This window comes from Callorhinus ursinus, unplaced genomic scaffold (genome assembly GCF_003265705.2).
Source record: "Callorhinus ursinus isolate GAN/ISIS: 27379988/994484 unplaced genomic scaffold, GSC_fseal_2.0 scaffold1, whole genome shotgun sequence".
In the NCBI taxonomy this organism is placed as follows: Eukaryota; Metazoa; Chordata; class Mammalia; order Carnivora; family Otariidae; genus Callorhinus; species Callorhinus ursinus.
The window spans coordinates 25,908,384-25,929,515 of record NW_027397063.1 but is presented as its reverse complement, the minus strand read 5'-3'; the positions used below and the strand labels follow the sequence as shown (position 1 = coordinate 25,929,515).

Genomic DNA, 21,132 nt, shown 5'->3' with positions numbered 1-21,132 from the left:
TAGCAAAATTATATTACAAAGTAAGGGAAACCAAGGAAAACAGTAAACATATTCCCGTTAATAATTCCCCTTAATGTCAATAATAACATTGTCATTATTTCATTAACTCACATTTGTCATTTTGGACATCTGCAATAATCTAACCCCCCCTTTTTTTTGAGGTTTGTGGTCATTAGTTTTATTTTTTTCATTTTAAATCCAGTATAGTTAACTGGAATACCTAACTTAAATATCTATATCTAATATGACAGTGTTATATTACTTTCAGGTGTACAACACAGTGATTCAACAATTCTATACCTTACTCAGTGCTCATCATGATAAGTGCACTCTTTAATCCCCATCACCTATTTCACCCATCTCCCCTCCCACCCATCTCCCCTCTGGTAACCATCAGTTTGTTCTCTATAGTTTAGTCTGTTGCTTGGTTTCTCTCTCTCTCTTTTTTGTTTATTTGTTTCTTAAATATTACATATGAGTGAAATCATATGATATTTGTCTTTCTCTGACTGACTTATTTCACTTAGCATTATACTCTCTGGCTCTATCCCTGTCATTGCAAATGGCAAGATTTCATTCTTTTTATGGTTGAATAATATTCCATTGTGTACACACACACACACACACACACACACACACACCACCTCTTCTTTATCCATTCACCAATTGATGAACATTTGGGCTGATTCTGTAATTTGGCTATTGTAAATAATGCTGCAATAAACACAGGGTGTATGTGTCCTTTAGAATTAGTGTTTTTGTATGTTTCATGTAAATACCCAATAGTGTGATTACTCAATCATAGTGTAGCTCTATTTTTAAATTTTGAGGAACCCCCATACTGTTTTCAACAATGGCTACACTGGTCTGTATTTCTACCAAGAATGCACAAGGGTTTCTTTTTCTCCAAATCCTAGCCAACAGTTGTTGTTTCTTGTGTTTCTGATTTTAGCCATTCTGACAAATGTGAAGTGATATCTTATTGTAGTTTTAATTTGCATTTCCCTGATGATGAGTGATGTTGAGCATCTTTTCATGTGTCTGTTGGCCTTTTGTTTTTCTTCTTTGGAAAAATGTCTGTTCATGTCTTCTGCCCATTTTTAAATTGGATTATTTGTTTTTTGGGTGTTAGGTTTTATAAGTTCTTTATATATTTGGGATATGTTCTTTGCAAATATCTTCTCCTATTCGGTAGGTTGTCTTTTAGTTTTGTTGTTTCCTTTGCCGTGCAGAAGTTTTTATCTTGACGAAGTCCCCTAGTTTATTTTTGCTTTTATTTCCCTTGCCTCAGGAGACATCTCTAGAAAAATGTTGCTATTGCTGATGTAAGAGAAATTATTGCCTGTGTTATCTTCTAGAATTTTTATGGTTTCAGGTCTCACATTTAGGTCCTTAATCCATTTTCAGTTAATTTTTGTGTGTGTCTTGTATAAGAAAGTGGTGCAGTTTCATTCTTTTGCATGTAGCTGTCCAGTTTTCCCAATGCTATTTGTTGGAGACTTTTTCCCATTGCTTATTTTTTCTTCATTTATTGAAGATTAATTGACCATATAATTGTGGGTTTGTTTCTGGGCTTTCTATTCTGTTCCATTGATCTATGTGTCTATTTTTATTCAAGTACCATACTGTTTTGATTACTGCAGTTTTGTAATATAACTTGAAATCTGGAATTGTGAAACCTCCAGGTTTGTTTTTCCTGTTCAAGCCTGTTTTGGCTATTTGGGGTCTTTTGTGGTTCCATACAGATTTTAGGATTATTTGTTCTAGTTCTGTGAAAAATGCTGGTGGTATTTTGATAAGGATTGCTTTGAATGTGTAGATTGTTTTGGGTAGTATAGACATTTTAACAATATTTCTTCTCCCAATCCATGAGCATGGAATATCTTTCCATTTGTTTGTGTCATATTCAGTTTTTTTCATCAATGTTTTATAGTTTTCAGAGTGCAGGTCTTTCACCTCCTTAAAAAACTCTATATTTTTCACTTGAAAATATCTGTTAGGTTGGACTCGCTAATCTTACGTTAAAACACAAATGTCTTTGAGATTTCATGTTTTAAGTATTGACCACTTTTTTCTTTTAGTTTCTCAAAATTTTTGAAGACCTTATTGCATTAATTGTTATATGTCAATAAGATTTTTCTAAATACTAACATCTGGATATGTAATCTGATGGATCTTTATGCTTCTATATATGTAATTCCATCTAGACATCAACATAACTAGAATGATTTTAAAAAGACAGTTCATTTCTCTCGTCATCTGGCTCTGATTCTGCTCTTTGGAGTCATGAAGAATAAAAGATTCCATTGAAAAATGCGAGTCAGAAAAGTGGCGTTTGTTTTTCAAGACTCCCTTGGTTCCTAAGGAAACCATACACGAGGTGGTTTGATAAAAATGAGAACTTATTAGCTCATATCAATGTAAAGTCAAAGAACAGGACTGACTCAGGAACAACTGGATCCATGTACTCCAGTGATATTTTCATTGCACTATCTCTCTCTTCACCCAATCTACTTTTTTCTGTGAATTGACTTCTCAGGCAGGTGTTCACCATGTTGCAGGGCTTAAGGAGCCTCTAGTGGATATCATCTGCATTTTTCACCATCCAAGATTAAGAGAAAATCCATGAGCATCTAAAAAAGCATTTACAGAGCAAATCTCAAGATTTTGGTTGAAAAGAGGAATTCTATTGCTTGAAAATAATATGAAACTGAGTTTAAGGATTTTTTTGCAAGGACTCCAACTTGTGAATAAGAAAGCTGCACTTAAGCTAGGGCTCAGGCTTTATAACTTATTTCAGTTGAACATGAACAATCTAGCTCAAAATATTTTACAAGAGCTAAAAAAATTCTCAATCTTTGTTTTTCTTGGATGATACATGTATGTATCCCCCTGAAAAACTCATTTACACTTTTAATGTAAATGAAGGAAAATCTTGCCATTTTTTTTTTAAGATTTATTTATTTATTGGGGGGAGGGAAAGGGAGAGAGAGAGAATACCAAGCTTCACTAGAGAGAGGTTTGTTCTCCTATTTCTAGTTTTATAGTCTTTGGAGAAAGACTCTTATTGGTTCATCTTGGATCAGGGACCCATCCTGGTAACCAGAAGTTGAAATCTGAAAAGAACTTTGTCCCAGCTTCTGTCAGATGTTTATGCCAGTTAGGTCAGATGCCCAGTTGTTGTCAGCCAATATTGCATCATGCTAAAATATTTTTTCCATAGTTACTATGTGTATGGAGGAGGAACTCCCTCTCAGAAAGGGGGTTCTCCAATATTCAGCACACTCAGTAATGGATCTTCTCATAGCTAATGGTAGCTTTATGATATTAGTTCAAGCCCCCGTTGAAAATTTAACATACACATCCTAGCTATAACTGGATTTTAAACTTCAACATTATTGCTGATAATATTATATGCAAAGTGGACTTGTCTGTTTCAATGCCTCTTGCATACCTTTTAATTATCAACTCTCTTACTAATTTTATTTCTTGTCATCCCATAACAACTCTTGAATATATTTGGCATTAAAATAAATATATTTTTTAACTTAACTAAAGGAATGGCAATGATTATAGAATTAAACAGAAATGAATGATATATCACAAAAAGATGCATACTTTGGAAATTGTTTTATATATTTGTTTTGTAAAGGACATGCTTGGGTTGGAATGAGTTCTAATAAGTCTCATACACATATCTTCTGCTTTATATTTCTTAGAGGACTTGGTTACTATTCTTTGAGATCTCTGAGATTTCCATAGTAAAAACTGTAACTAATCTTTATAATTATAAAGGAATAGTTGATTTTCAAAGCCAGCTGAAATACTTTATCAGGTAAAACTTTTCCAGACTATCCAGTGTGCCAAAGAGACTGGGACACCATCTTGGTACAATTAGGTTTTCCAAAAATAAAGGCTTACATTTTAGAAAAAATATTATAATTCAGTGTCTCATGCATTGTTCCTTAAAAGCACAAATACATCTGAGTAGATTATTGAACAGAAAATCATTTCAGTAGGTGGTTTAGACAGAATTGTTAAGAAACTCTGAATTCAGGCCAGTCATAAAAATTTACTAAAGTTTGCCATCTAGAGGCCTTCAGGGGTATATTTTGGAAAGTATTTTCAGATGCTTTTTCTATAATCTAAAGTCCTGATATTTAAATGTTTCATGTCTTAATACAATAAAGATTAAGATAAAAGGAGAACATTTACTTTATTATTGAATCTACACAGTACATTTTAAAACTTTGAACTTTAAATCTTAAATAAAAGTACGTTTGTTTCTATTTTTTACTTATACAACCATTTTGGTAGTTACGTTATAAGAAACCTTTTAGTCAAGACCAATTACAAATTTCTTCACCTTATATGTGAAAAGAAGAAATAATACATTACAGATTGGTAAATGTACCATGGGGCATATAATGATTAACATTTTCTTGACTATCAAGGTGGAATGTCTTAGGGTTATTTGCATTCCTGGCCAGTACTGCCGCTTGATGGATGTAAAGAGAAAGTTGTTCGTGTTAAATAACTGCAAGTGTAGGGAAAGCAAAATTCTCTGATAATAAAAGACAAAGGCATCATCTGAAACTAAGTTTTAAAGCCTAGAACTATATCTTCGTGTGTGTGCGCTTGCGCATGAGCGCGTGTACGCGCGTGCATAAACAATGTGTATTTGTGAATCTCTGGTACTTTAAGAAGTAATTGTAATGCATAGATCATTGCTGCAATAGATTACACAGTGGAGGCATTTATCAAGATTGCAATTGTGTTTTCATGAATGTTTTACAGTTGTCAGCTTATCAGTGCTAAAACAGGATAATGAGCTTTAAAATGTAGGTTATGGGGCCACACTAAAACCTACTTCTAATGAAAACTTTCCAATCAACTGAGTTGAAGGTTGGGAACTTTTTAATTCTCACTACATCACATGGTGCTGGCTCTGGCAGTAAGAGAGACAGGACGTTATGGTTGGGGCCAACACTGATGCTTTCCGTTGTCAGGAGGAGGTGGTGAGCATTCCATGTGATCCAGACAAACATGCTCAATTTTTAGCAGCCATGGAAAACACTCAGAGGAGTTTCTTCAAATTTTTAGAAATTATTTCTATTACCAATATTGGATTATTTCATTTCTCTCCCTCTCCCCCCTCCACCCCCAATTTCAAGAGACCCTCTTAGGTAAGATGGGCCTTGGAATTAAAAATCAACATTTGGGGACAGGTATCACTTAACTAAATGCATACATTTACATCTGATTTCAGGATGCTAAGATGCATTCTGGTGTCAGACATCCTATATGTGGCGGTGGGGGGGGGAGAGTTTCTTAGGAATGAGAAATTGCTATGATAAAAATGATTTTATCTAGTGGAGGGAATATGCACCTCTGTAATTAAGTGTCTCATGTTATGGTGTAATTACTCCATGTCCTCACACTGACCTCCAGAAAAAGAATGTCTAAATATTACATTATAATTTTAACATTTGTCTTTTTAAATAGTATAGTTCCTGTGAAATGCAGTGCATTGTGTTGATAAAATACCCAAGGCAATTTACCGACAAAAGAGTATGTCAGCAGCAGTGAGATTTCTCCACTTCATTCTAGAGACCTCTTATATCTTGAAATCGACTTAAAAACAGTAATAAGGTTGAACCGATAGCTCAATCTCTGTGCTCATCAGTGTTTGGGGACTCCATGAACTGTGGCTTCCCATGGCAGATTGTTCATTATGCACCATTCACAGCCCACTAATGATAGCAAACATTTTATGTTAACAGTATCAAGATCTGATGATGAGGAAAACAGGTTTGAGGTTTGCCTGAAGGAGAGACACTTCTTGAACCTAAAGCAACTCCTCTTACTACAGTCCAAGCATGCAGTTTATCCTAGCAGAAGTTTCTATTTACTGGTAAGTTGGTAAGCGTAATGGTAAGCATAATGCCATACAGGATCTTCCTGACCACAGGAGCACATCTTACCAGTGCGATTGTTAGTAGTGTGTATACATGTGTGTGCATGTGTGTTTTTTTAGTCAGGATGCTGTGCTGCTTTGTCTTCAAAAATGGTGTTGTATATATTTCAATAGTCTTATTATATATTCAAATTCTTGCCTTATCAAGGAAAGGTAATTTTGAAAAAGGAATCCACTAATATGTCTCATGCATTTAGGTCCTCATGAGTCCTACGTATTTAACTCCTTTAAAGATTTTCTTAGGCTGGCATAATGGTTAATCTTATGGCTCTGGAATTAGATTACTTAAATTCATATCTCAGCTTCTGCCGAGCTCTCTAACTTTGGGTAACTTACTTAAAACCTTTCTGCTAACAATTATCTGATGCAAATAGGGATAATGATAGTACCTTCCCTTTAGGATTATTGTGAGAAACGGATGACTGAAACATATCAGGAGGTCAATGAATATTCACTATTAGAATGATATTTAATCACCAGTCAATAGCCTTGAAACCTACCCGTCTAGTTTATTTCTCTGTGTCAACAAAATCTCGATTACTCTTTCTGACAAGAGACTCTTAGGTAAAAATCAACACCTGGATTTTATAAGAAGGTTTTGAGGTTATTAAGTGTAAGAGGCAAGCTGAGTTTCAATTTGACAGTATTCCACAGTAATTTTAAAAATGCATGATTTTCTAAAGAACTAACTCTTTGAATAAGGAGCTCCATACTGAAAAATAATGAAAGCACGATGTTGTAACAATGGGCCTTAGCGCTGAGTTACAATTACAGTTACAGGTCTGTCATTTGGTCAACATCTCTAGGTTTTACATGGCTCATCTATAACTTAAGATAATGTGATTTCCTTAATTAGGGTTGTTTTGAGGCTTAATTGAGATAATATAATTAAGTCTTATAAATAAGAACTAATGAGTAGAGGTTTTTTTTTAATAGGGAGAAAAGACAGCATGGCAGGGGATGGCTAGATGTAGGCATATTACTCTGACTTTCCCTTGACAATTCTGGTTCTATTTTTCTCTATGTCTATACAAATTATTCCCTGTTGCCCCACTTACTTACCTCTTTCTTTCACTAAATTTTCCTCTTGTTCCATGTGTATGTTTCCTCTTCTCCCCTTTTTGTCCTGCTTATTTTCCACTAAACCCAAAGTAGCATTTTGATGAAAGGATTTTTCTAAGTTTGCTGAAAAGAGATTCATGTTTAAAATTACTCATGAAGTAGAATATAAGAATGACTAGCACACATTGTTTTGAATAAGGGGAAATATGTATAAGCATATAATCATCTACCATCAACTGACATGATATTCTTTAGGCCAGGGGTTGACAATATTTTTGTAAAGGACCAGACAGTAAATATATTAGACTTCGTAGGCCATATGGTCTCTGTTGCAATTATTCAACTCTGCTGTTGTGTGAAATCAGCCATAGACAATACATAAACAAATGAGCATGGCTATGTTCCAATAAAACTTTATTTATGGACACAGAAATTTGAATTTTACATAGTTTTCACATATCATGAAATATCGTTCTTCTTTTGATTTTTTTCCAACTGTTTAAAAGTGTAAAAACCACCAATTTGCAACAACATGGGTGGAGCTAGAGAGTATTATGCTAAGCAAAATAAGTCAGCCAGAGAAAGACAAATACCATATGATTTCACTCATATGTGGAATTTAAGAAACAAAACAAACAAAGGGGGAAAAAAAGAGAGGCAACCAAGAAACAGACTCTTAACTCTAGAGAACAAAATGATGGTGACCAGCCAGGAATGTGGGGGAAGATAGGTGATAGAGATGATGGAGGGCACTTGTTGTGATGAGCACCAGGTGTTATACAGAAGTGCTGAATCACTATATTGTACACCTGAAACTCATGTTACACTGTATGTTAACTAACTGGAATTTAAATAAAAACTTAAAAAAAATGTAAAAACCGTACTTAGACCACAGGCCATATTAAAACAGGCAACAGGCCATATTTGATCCATGGGCCATACTTTACAGACCACTGCTTTAAGCTGTGGGATTTATGCTGATGTTAAGAAATGATATATTCAAAATCCACGCTAATTAAAAATAGATTAGAAGAGACTGTACTATCAGGTTGAGTGTGAACAGATTATGGAAGACTGAATAAAAAGAAGAGGCATTTAGATAAATGATGTTGTCCATAGATTGCTTTATTTATTCTTAAGCAGAATTAAGTGATAAAAGCAACTTTTGAGGAAGATTCATCTGGAAATGCTGTGCAGTGTGGACAGGGAAAGGAAATGACCTAGAGTGAATTCCCAGCACACTTTTGTGTCAGCTAGTCCAGGTGTCAACTAAAGAGGGCCTTGGGTTGGCTGGCAGCTTTGAGAATCATAAAGGAGATGGAGAAGGACAAATGAACAGAACTTGATAAAACAATTGGATTTAAAAGTAAATGGAGGTGATACCGAAATAAAATGGTGACTTTATTAAAGTCAGCAACTGGGATAAAACAAGAAAGTAAAAATAGAAAGAGAAGTCATAATTTGAATTATATATCTTTTCTAGACCAAATGACGAAGTACAATAGGGCTTCTCTCCTTTCCAAAGAGATTCACAAAAGAAAATCCTCTGAAGATTTTTCTTCATCATTTTTTATAGTTAAACCATTATTTTAGTTTTTATGTTGTAATTAACTAAGTCGGTAAGTCAGCTAAATAAGTGGTGACTAAATAAGATTAAATAAGACTATTACTGGTCTTACCTACGTGTGAATAAAATAAGAAAAGTTTCACATAAAAATGCCATAGGCAACAACTGAAGTCATGATAGTTTAATAAAGCATAGAGTATGTAAGCACATTTGTTTTTCTTTGCTCTATTAGTATGTAATGGAAGAAAAATGGCGTTGTTCAGATCCTATTTTCTGGACATTTTTACAACATAACCTTCAAGGATGTGCATTCCAAGTAAAAACATTTACCAGTACTCTGAATCACTGAGAATTAAATAACTCAACATTTTCAATAGAAAACTCAATTTTCAAGCTATCATATCTCATTTCTTACCAGAGACATGCTACCTAACTCATGGCTCCCCTATGTGAACTTTTTCTCCATCAACTGAGAGAAGTGTTGTGCCTCTAAGAAGTGGGCATACAATAGGACCTTAAGGCTATGGAGTTCTAACTTCTTACTTTTCCCAATAAAAACTGTTTTTATAAAATAAAGTATTCCTCTAAGCACAGACTGAGTTTAAATAACACATTTGGTTGTTTCCTAGAAGTTGAGTGGTATTATGTGACAAGTTAAATGTTAAATTTCTATAAAGTAGTTGACAAATGGGCATGTGTGAAGTAGTTTTGGCCCTTGTGAGCTGTCTTTTTGTAATTTGAATGATCACTTCCCATTTCTTTTTTCACACTGAGAAGCAAAACCATCTTTCTCTGCTTTAAAGTAACAAAGTGATATCCACCTATAAAAGCAGTTAGTACGTAACATCTTTATGCCATATCCATGTATCTTTGGGATTGTCTGCGGCTAGCACAGCAAAAAGCCTTCCATCAGAAGCAAGTGGTATAGATAGTAAGGAGGTCAATTAACTCAAAAGGTTGTTTACAGTGAGGAATCATGAGATAATTTGTTATATGCATACATTAAAGTTTTTCTATTAAGCTAAAACCTATAAATACATGTTCATTAACTTTTTTTAAATATAAGACCAAAGTTGTTTTTTGCTTTTTAGTTTTTTTAAGGATGGGTCCAGGGATTGAGTTCACTGTATTTTGTCATAGATTGTACACATAATGTATCTTATATGAAAGCCAGTTTTATTTTTAAGTGGAGCAAGAACTTAGAGACCACTGTGAAGTAATCTAACCTAGGTAAGAAAAGACTTTCAGATGTTTACATTTTTTTCCTTCAGTGGTTTAAAGTTGTGTCTACCTAAGCTAATTCAGCCCTATTGGTGACTTACTGAGTCTTAAAGCATTCAACCTAGTTCTTCCAGAGACAATATCAAAGAAACACTTTTATAATTATATTTGATCAGTTTAAGCAATATTTAATTGAATTACATAATTATAACCATAAACATAATTTATAGAAACATGTTTGGGAAAAAATCTAAATTACCCGCTTGGTAAAAACAAAAACATAAAAACCCTCAACTAGTGGAAGAAGAAATATTAGACTACGTAAGAGTACAATTTTTGGGCATTTGGTATGCTATGGGCATCAGATAGATCATCATAGAACTAATTAAGAACATTGGTTAATATGAAATATTTATGTGATAGTTGTATGGCATATATATTGGATTTTAAAAGTTGTTCTGTTAATGTTCTTTAACAATTTTTGAAAAGCCTAGAAAGTACTAATAGGTTTTCAGCTCTTGAGAGTAAAAGATGAATCTTATTCATAACTGTATGACCATTGCCTGACATATAATAAACATTCAATTATTATTTGAATGGCTAAATCAGTGGATAGTTGAATAAATATCTACACCAAAGGGGAAAAGGATAATATGCTGACTTCTACATGGTTTCATAGGACATAAATCTAGATTACTAAGTTAATTTCACCATGGAAATGTACTCACCTTTATATTACTACGGAAAATGTTTTCTTTGCTCATTAGATAACAATATAGAAAGTCCATCTTCAGTGTGATTTTATTCTGTCTTAAACCAACTCAACGAACCAGATCCTACAATTTGTAATTTGACTTCCACTCTCAAAAGAATTGAAATAATTTAAAGTTAAGAGTGATAATCTAAACATCTAATTACATAGTTACAGCAAACTAGATCAGGGAGATTGTCTGGGTAGCTGATCACGCATTTTCATTTCTTCACTTTTTATACTCCTACCCTCTCAAGCTATACACAATTTCCAAAATGCAAAACATTCAGGCTACATGCAGGCTAAATTACCTGTGGGTAGTCTGATTCTCCTCCTACTGTATTTTATAAGTCCATCTACTTTTCTTCATAAAAATAGTAACCACTGATTCCAAAATAGCATGCGGGCTTCTTATTCCTGCATCAAGAATGATTTCCCACTGTAGTTTAATTGTGATAGTTGGTGTAAATTTTCTAACTTTTAAAAATGTTAATAATGATAGGTTTCTAAAAAATTTCATATTATAAAGTCATAAGAAAGTGCAAAATCTTCATCTAATGCACTATTAAGATGGTGTCACTATGTGCAAATCACAGTAATATATTGAAATTGCTTTGAATAAATACTTTCTTTTCACTTCTCATAAAGCTATTGATATATTACTTTTTACAGACTTTGTTCTGTGATATGATGTTCCTAGGTCTAAGTATACCCAGCATGGAAAAAAACTTTCCTTCTGATAAAGTGACTTTCATTCTGCCCCCAAATATTTTCTGATGGTATCCTGTGAGCACAGAAGTCAAAAATCTAGTAACTCTTTCTCAGTTCTTCTTGATCTCTCTCCTTTCTTTTTGACTATTTTGATCTCTGACAATAAATAAACTTGCTTAGTTATTCTTCTAATTTTTTCAATCTTTTGTATTCTCATTTTCTTTCTATCCCTTAAATAGTTGTTCCTCAGGTTTTTTCTTTTGTTTTGTTTTTTTATTAGAGCACTTCTCATCTTTTTTTTTTTTTTTTTTACACAATTAGCATTATGTGGACAACTTGCAAATCGCTTTCTAAAATCCTGGCTTCCTTTTTACTTTTAGTCCTATAAATGCAAACATTGGCCAGAAACCTCACTTGGCTATTCAGTCATCATCAAAACTAGAATCACCATAATCCCCTTCTTAAATTAAGACCCCCTGTTATTCGAGGGCTCCACATTTCTGTGCTTTCACCACCCATCATTGAAACTTAAATTCAAGAAGTCAACTTGGCTTCTAAATAGGTTCTGGTACTAATTTCAACGTAGGGAGGTTGGGGGCTTCCCACACAGCATCAAATATTCTCCAGATACCAGCTGGGTGTCCTACAATTCAACTCAATTCTGACTCTATCTACCTAGAGATGGTAGATCCCACAGGTTGAGGGTTCAGTCCTACAAGACTATCCCCCACCCCCTACTTCAGATGCCAGTCACAAGTCCAAGTTATTATCTCTGCTTCTGATGCACTGCCTACAGATTGAAAGTTCCCATAAACTCCTCCTCTGGTTCCATTAATTTGTGAGAGCAATTCGTAGAACTCAGAGAAACATTGTAGTCACTAGATTACTAGCTAATTATAAAAGGATATAACTCAGGAAGAGCCAGATGGAAGAGATGCGTAGGGCAAGGTATGGGGGAATGGGTGCAAAGATTCCATGTCCTCTCCGGGTGCCCCACTCTCCCAGCACTTCCATGTTTGCCAATTAGGAAGCTCTCCAAACCCAGACCTTTTTTATGGAGGTTTCATTGCATATGCGTGATTGATTCATCATTTACCATTGGTATTTTATTGAACCTCCAGCCCCCCACCGCTTCCCGGGAGGTTGGGGAGGTTGGACTGAAAGTTCCAACCCTCTAATCACATGGTGTGTTCTCCTGGTAACCGCCCCCCCCCCCCCCCGCCCCCGTCCTTAGGTGCGGTCCACCAGTCAACTCGTGAACATAACAAAAGAGACCTTGCCGATTCTCTTGACTTAGAAAATTCCAGGAGTTTTAGGAGCTCTGTGCCTGAAATGTAGAGGAAGTCCAAATATATATATATTCTAAATAGCAGTGTGACAGTTTTTCATTTTTCCTCACTCTTCATATTCTAGAATGAACGTGTGTATTAGTGACTATTAAGGGCCAGTATCATATAAGGTCCTGGAGAACTAAACCCTGCCGACTCATTGTTCATGATCTGGAGAACTCTTAACTTGCGCAAAGTGAAAGATGTAATGGGAAGAAGACAACCAAGAAGATAAGGGGGGAGATGAGTGGTCAGTTTAAAATTTGTATTAGATTTTGAAGAAAGAATGGGGTTTTGACTGACAAAGGACAGAAAGAACACATCAGATCTCATGTTTTCATTCTCTGGTTATTTGTGCTGTTCTTTCTGCCCATCATTCCCTCTCCTTAATCTCTACCTATCAAAATCCCACTGAACTTTAGGATCTGTGGCTGATCATCTTGTTCAATATTTTTAAACCAATTGCAAATGTGTGTGTCAATCTTAATTAACTTTAGTATCTTCTGCTAACACTAGCACATGGTAGGTGTTTGGTACATGGTAGGTGTTCAAAATATATTTGCTAAAGTAATAACTAACTGCATAAGAAAATGAGCTATTCGGAAAAACAAAAATACAGTTTATACACTGAGTTTCAAATTGCCCAGGCTTTTTCTGCTGTATTCACATATGAAGTCAGGAACTGACATTGGGATCCTAACTGTGAAGTGCTGTGTGAGTACTCTGGTGCCTTATAGTCAGATATAATCAGTCTTTTCACATCTGGTGTTGTCCACAACAAATATTATGACCTATTATTCTAGTATCTTCATAGTTATGAAGGATCTGAAGTTTAATCACAAACGGAAATTCAATTATACTGAATAATAGTTATAATATAATATAATATAATATAATAATAATTATCTGGATCTTCAGTTTCTCCTAATCTTCTGTTCTACTTTTTTCAAACTGTAACTAACACTTAATTCATTTGAAGTAAGGAAAAGTTGATTTTTACTAATTCATTCACTGAAATATTTTGTGCTTGTAGATGTAAAAATATAATGACATTTACAATTTATTGAGTGCTTGTAATATGCTACTCACTCTACATCTATTACTTCACTTAATCTTTATAGCCACCCAGTGAATTATTCATATCCCATTTTATGGATGGAACTAAGGATGGGAGTGATAAAGTAATTGCCTGTTTATAGTCCTAGGAGGTAGAGGCCCTATATTTGGGAACTAGGTCTAACATTAAAAACAGCTCTTATTACACACCTTGCCCTAAACCACATAATAAACAAAATAGACATATAAGGGGACATGAATGTTGGATGCATTCTTCTCATGTACACAATCATCAACTGAGAAAAGTGTTTCTGCTTTATTCATTTTATATCATGAACATAAAATCATGATTTATTTTAAAAGTTATATTTAGATGGGGCCATTCTCTCAACTCCAGCTTTAGTCTTTGAAATAATCAAATTGGTTATGATGAATTGTATTGGTCCTTCATGCTCTAGCATCTGTAAGTCTTCATTGTGAAAAGTTAAAAGGGCTGTGCTTAGCTGCAGGTTGAACAAATGTTTTCTTTTAGAGGTTAAAAACCACACTAGCTGGATATGGAAGAGAAGATGACACTTGTCAATTATACCCCAATAAAGCTGAAAAATAAAATGAATGCTTTTCCATTCCATATAATATTCTATCAGTTGTGGCTTTAATTGCTATGACACTGACAAAACAACCAGGGAAAACCCGAGCATGAAAAAGCCAGTCAGTGCTATGGGCTGTATTATGGAAATAACGAAGGTGGAATTCTTTTCATTCTCTTCTTCTCACTGAATTAATTTATGGTTTTCATTTCGTAGCAACACATTCACTGAAGAGCTATACTCAAACTTGGCAGTCACCCCTCCCCCGACACTCCGTACAATGGCTTGAAAGATACATTTTTTTTAAACTTCCTTTTCTCCTCTTCCTTTTGTCTTCCTGGGGTGTTATATATCTAAGTGACAGGAGTCTTACAAACATTTAGGAAGATAAACACTCTGCGTCTGTTAGGTACAACAAAAGGATTCATACATCATTTACAAATTTTCCTCCTTACCTGTCTGGTGTGGGGGAGGACAATAACCCCGGATGGGCTCAGTACCTTATGGCTGATTGCTGTCCAGGACATCATTATCGGTGATCTTGTCTTGTCATTGGTTTACGGATGTCACAGAGGATGGTGGTCTCAAACTGGGATCTCTGCAGCAGGGCCAAGAATCATTATAGATTATTATCCACTTGCAAGATGATGAATGCTGTGTTAAGATTCAAAAGGGCTTCTGGAGATCATGTTCAAGGAAGTGTACATGTTATCATTTTTCTACAAAATTTCCACTTTAAAAATTCAATGGCTTATCATTATTTTATAATAAGTTTTGATATTTTAAGATGTGCTTACTGGTCAATTCTCAACCTGGAAACTAGAAATCTGGAAAACATGTCTGTAACACTCTTAGTGAAAAAGTCCAGGACACCAATTGCCCCTGATTTCATATGAAACCAGACTGGCTCTCTTTTATTTTTTTGCTCCTCAGTGAATTGATTGAACTGGGGCTAAATTCCTTGCTTGATCATTACCTAGGCATAACTTACATTATACAAGGGTTCTGAGTCATGGCAGGCTTCTTGATGAATTATGCTTTATGGACGAATTGTGCTTTATGGGCCGGTTGCTTGCTTTGCAGCTTCCCCCACATTTAGCATAACAGTGAGCTGCCACTGCCAACACTGTCTATCTGAAAGGCATTGATTACAGGGCTGGAGAAGGACCACTGGGAACTGGCCACATCCAATTGGGGGCTAACCCATAGAGGTCTGGGTAACCCTACTATGTGCACTGCCTTCTCCCAAACCGCAAATGCCGCCCTCTAATCATTATTACTTTTACTTAGGGGAAAGTGAAAAAAAAAATTAATAACCTAGGTATTTGGATGGAAGCCAGGCCGCAGAGGCCTTCTCCTGCCTTTGTATTGGCTATGTTAGGTGTGGGGATATCTTTTGTGGGCCTGTCCTATCCAGAGGAGACACCTGAGATGCAGAGATTATTCTGCACTTGCTTGACAAAGGAAGCACCTCCAACCCCCACTCAGTCATCTCTGAGTAACTAACAATCACCTTTCCATGACGGCTTTTCCTCCTCAAATACATTCTATATTAAAACCCTGCTTTATACAACCTTTGCATGGCTCTGCATATGAAATACTAAAACATCATGAGTTTTAATGAAATAGTCAACCTACTACTTGAAGAATTTATATTTATGGCCAGCAGACTAGCTACCCTCCAACATGAGCTAGGTGATGCATTTCTAGGAACTTCAAATTAATCCTTTTCATTACAGAAGTAGGTACCCATGAAAATGAATAGAAATAGCTGATCTCATTAAAGGCTGAATTGAAACCAATTCTTATGGTGGCAGTAGCTACAACCTGTGATAATTTCCCTAGCTGCTGTATGAGTTAAGTCCTGTAATTACTTTTAAAAAATTCTAAATAGCATAATTTTAGGTTATATTGTATTTTTTATGTTGTATTTGTATGTATGTTGGAGAACAGGGTATAGAGATGTATTTAAATAAGCTTGAATTTTAATTGGGTTGGCTTGGTTTTTACATTCATAGCGTTTTATCATGTCTTTCTACAGACACAACTTTTTCCCTCTAATTCTTTTTGATTCTCATTCTCATTTTGTGAGACTGATCCTTAGATTATGACTCCCATTATAAATGTATAGTATGCTAGAGGGCTATTTTTATGCTCACAGACTCAAATCATTCTGGGATTTTAATTTCCCTTCTATAGTTTGAAACAAATTTTTAAATTTAAAAAGATGAAGACATTTGTCCTTGCCCTAGGGCCCTGATGTAAGGTTTAGACAGAAGGTTAAATATCAAAACTTTAATATAAATCAAGTGCATACATTTCTGAATAAAGGTCTGGCACCATCTGCACAGGGCACTGATCCCTCTAGCCAGAGGGCTGGAGAGTCTGTTTACAAAAGAATATACAATTTAGACAGAACAAGTGCCCTTCTATCAGATAGAAGAGAAGAGTCATGTTCATTTGTCATTACAAGCACACCATTTCCTTTCTGGTGAGTTAATGCCCTTCCTTAAAAGGAGATTAGTCCTTTAAAGTAAAGAAATTGGAGCTGGCAGCTAGCATCCAGGAGTAGATACAGATTCGAAATTCTTTAAAAGCCTGAGTTCCGTCTCACCCATTCAGAATCCCTTAAAATCGTCACCAGAGAATACTGGTCGTATCCACATTCACCCACCAGGATTATTTCAGAATCACGACCACATGACTTTTCACAGTAAGAATATGTATGCAAATAGACATCAGTTCTCAATGGATACTCTGGAAACTCTTTGGTTAATGCAGCAAGAAAGTAAGCACAAAGACCGTGAGGGAAAGATATTAATCTTAAGATGTGACAGGAAGGGTCATACCTTGATTTTAGTTAACGTCTGTCCTCTACAAGTAGATGACCCCAGTTTCTTTAATAACTTACCCTCAAAATTAGATGCAATGCGTAATTATCTTGGTAGAGAATTTAAATTCAGCCTTTGATTCCTTTCACAGATGAATCTCATACTATGAACACAAGGATAATAATAGGCCAAGGAGCATTTAAATATTTATGCAGATTCTACTTCAATTTATATTTGGAAACTTTGCAACCCTGGTAGAAAGAATATTTCTCTTCTCACTGCGTACTATAATTTCTAGGACTTTAAAAGTAAATATTTTAGTACAGAAAAGCAGTGGAGAAGCTCAGTGACCCAGTAGCTTTGAATAAAGACAATTCTATTAAACTTTCATTTATAAGTCACAATCAGGGAATTGGCTGAGAATAACAATATGCACCATAAATAAATTGAAAATTGTTCCGGGTATTATAATGCAATAAAAATATACACAACACCAATACCATATTAAAGATATTTTAATATTTCCTTAATGGCTTCAAAGCCACTTAGAAAACTTGCATCAATTTAGGATCTTCATTAATGACATTGCAATTTGGGGGAAAAATTAGTTTTTAAGTTATCTGGCTATTTGAATTTAGGACAAAATACGATTGTTAGGATAATTTGTTTTATATAAACCAAGGCATTAGACTTTTTTTCCAGCAAGTTATTATGAGGTATAATATTTCAGTAATGATAATACTGCCCTTGTTTTTACAATAGTTGTGATAGCAAAACAAAGAGTAGAAAGTCTAGAGAGGCATATTATAATAGATGGAAAAGCAATGAAAGGAAGGGAAGAAGTCTGAAAGGGTATACTGTAATATGAAAATAAATAAATAAATAAACCACCCTGTTATACTTTGTTCAAACCCTGGCCTTAAAACAAACTAGTTGTGGGGGCGCCTGGGTGGCTCAGTCGTTAAATCTCTCCCTTCGGCTCAGGTCATGGTTCCAGGGTCCTGGGATTGAGCCCCACATCGGGCTCCCTGCTCCGCGGGGAGCCTGCTTCTCCCTCTCCCTCTCCCCCTGCTTGTGTTCCTGCTCTCGCTAACTCTCTCTCTCTCTGTAAAATAAATAAATAAAATTAAAAAAAAAAAAACAAGAACAAAAACTAGTTGTGTGTGACTTGGGAAATGTTAATTCTGAACATCATAGTTTCTTCATTCATAAACATAAACATAGTTCCTATTGCATTTGGTCATTGTGGGCATTTAAGAAGATGATATATGTGATGAGCTTGGAATATGATGTTTATTATATGTGTCTGTTCTCACTACCCTCTTAGGGGATAGAAAGTTCAGGCTGCAACACTTTCATCGTAGGGCATTTTAAGTCTCAGAAGAGAGTTCTCCATTTCCCAGTTCTTGGGTTTTTCTTCCGGGCAGGTATGCCAACCAGTAGGCCAGGCAGAACTCTGTGGGTATGCAAGCTCATTTATTATGGGCACTCATATAATGAGTGTCAGTAGGCAAAGCAAATGGTATGCAGTGCTCTGGAGCTCAGTTGAACTTGCAGGTGTAATTTAGCCTTCTTGTATTTAACTCATTAGAGTTCCTTTCCTCATGACCTTTCAGTTTGTCTGCAACATAAGTGCCTACTAAACCTGATTCAAAATCTAACCCCTAAGGTAGGTCTAACTGTCCTCATGTAATTCAGCCTGTACTCGACACTTAATTTCCAAGCACCACTGTAATAGTGTTACCGCACAGATGTCTACCACTGCCACATAAGTGGGGGTGGATTCTACACTGAGCAGGTTTTACTGAAAACAGTACCAATGTGCTTCATATTCCACATTGTTTACAGTTCTCTTCATTTGTGATTGTAAGAATTCAATAAACCGGTAGTAAACGTAGTTGTGTAGATAATCTAGCCACAATTTAAGCATCCAGTCTTTAGTCTTGTGTTGGTCAAAGAAAAAAAACAAAAAACGGCCACAAAAAAGAAATGTCAAAATAAATTAAGTTGATTGCATGTCTCAAACTCCACAAGAAGATAGTCGGTTCATATGATACGACTCTCCTATGTACCTTTAGCAAAACCAGTATCAAACCGCAACATTTGAATCTCCTAAAAAAAATGCCTTCCCCAATCTTCTAGGCTCTAGTGCAATTTATTCCAGTTTTCCCATAATATTGCATCACAATAATACAAAGATTTGTTTGAAATTGCAGAATGCTTCTTATTGTTTGAGAAAAAGGAAGGCACTTGTAGGTAGAGCAAGAAACATCTTTAGAGAGAAGGGGATAGGGAAAGCCTGACACCATTGGTATTTTTATTTTGGCTTTCAAATCTACAAGCTTCAGCTACCATTGGGCAGAGAACAGAGTAGAAGAACCAAAGAGGTATGCTGGACAATGAGTATTGTCAATGGAGTAGTGAAGCAACTTAGTAACATGGGAATCAAAGAGAGAAAAATGTTTCTGCTTTATTAATGTTTTGTGACTTAAGCTCTGATAGAAACAAATCTTAGAGATTATAAAAAGGACATCAGACAACATAGATGGACATAGAGGATATTATACTAAATGAAATAAGTCAGACTGAGAAAGGCAAATAACATGATTTCACTCATAAGTGGAATCCAAAAAAAAACGTAAACAAAACCAAAAGGCCACAAATGAACAAACAAACAAAAAGCAGAATCAGACCTATAAATACAGAGAACAGATGGTTGCCAGGGGGTGGGGTGTGCAAAATGGGTGAAGGGGAGTGGGAGATACAGGCTTCCAATTATGGAATGAATAAGTCACAGGAATAAAAGCCACAGCATAGGGAATATAGCCGATGATATGGTAATAGCAGTGTTTTGGGACAGGTGGTAGTCATACTTATGGTGAACATAGCATAATGTGTTGACTTGTTGAATCACTATGTTTTACGCTTGAAACTAATGTAACATTGTGTATCAACTATGCTGAAATAAAAATAAACAAATAAGTAATATATACTTACATACATACAAATTAAGAAGACATGAATCTGAGTTTTGTATTCTGGCTGAGTGCAGTTTACTGAACACATCTGTTGTTTGGAGATACTAATTTTCTCTTTCTTTTTCAACACCGATCAATTAAATCAAAGAAATATTATAAATATAATAAGCTTTTATTGTCCACTACCTTAGTAAATAAAAAATAACTGATGTCTGCTGGTAATTTATAAATTAGGAATAAGTAACTCTTCTCCAATAAATAATTTCTGAAATGGCTTAGGATCAAGGCAGATGTTTTATGTAGTCCACTATCTGTGTTACCTGTCTTCATTATTCTCTAGAAATGCTTCAGTCCTGATATAGGTAGAGGGGTTGACCAGATAACTTTATGCTACCTTCATTCTTCCATGCTAAGATTCTATAATCCAAATATAAAAATGAATGAATTTAAAATGAATATTTCAAAAGGGCATAATCCCCAGTTTGAACTAATTATCCCATAAATCCTGTTTTGTTATTTTTGTTGGGTTCCTTGGTTTCTTAATTTTCTATTTAGTGTTTAGAATCTCAGGGCTGGTTTTCTCCTTGCATTTATTTGGAGCTTTTATTTTGTATATGCAAACATTTATTTCTGTATTCAGTACTAAACAGGTTCTTTTCAGTGAGTACTTCTACTCCCCTTCCACTGCCCCCTGCAACTTCCTTCAGATCCATCAATGGTAATGGTCTCTGAATTTATAGCTTTTCAAAAAGGTAAATCTGCCAAACAAGAAAAAACACATTGCTTGATTCATTTAAAGTGATTTTAGAGGCTGTCAAGATAAAGATTTAGATGACATAAACAAACAAAGAAATATTAACAGATCAAGAAGTCATAATTGAAACATAAGAGTGAATATATTGATCTGATTAAAAAATGACTTAATTATTTTATAAATGAATCCTTTCTGTATACAGCCATAGCCCAATTGCATTTTACAACTCTTCCTTCCTTCCTTCCTTCCTTCCTTTCCTTACCTTTCCTTTCCTTTCCTTTTCTTTTCTTTTCTTTTCTTTTTTTT

At 35.1% G+C, this 21,132-nt stretch overlaps 1 long non-coding RNA gene across 1 annotated transcript in view; it reads left to right on the top strand.

The window, feature by feature from the left end:
* Positions 1-21,132, top strand: part of LOC141373705 (uncharacterized) — a 62,290-nt gene that overhangs the window by 38,366 nt on the left and 2,792 nt on the right. Inside the window, exon 2 of the long non-coding RNA XR_012379969.1 lies at positions 5,784-5,914. This is a non-coding gene — a long non-coding RNA (uncharacterized lncRNA). The remainder of the gene's footprint in view (positions 1-5,783; positions 5,915-21,132) is intronic.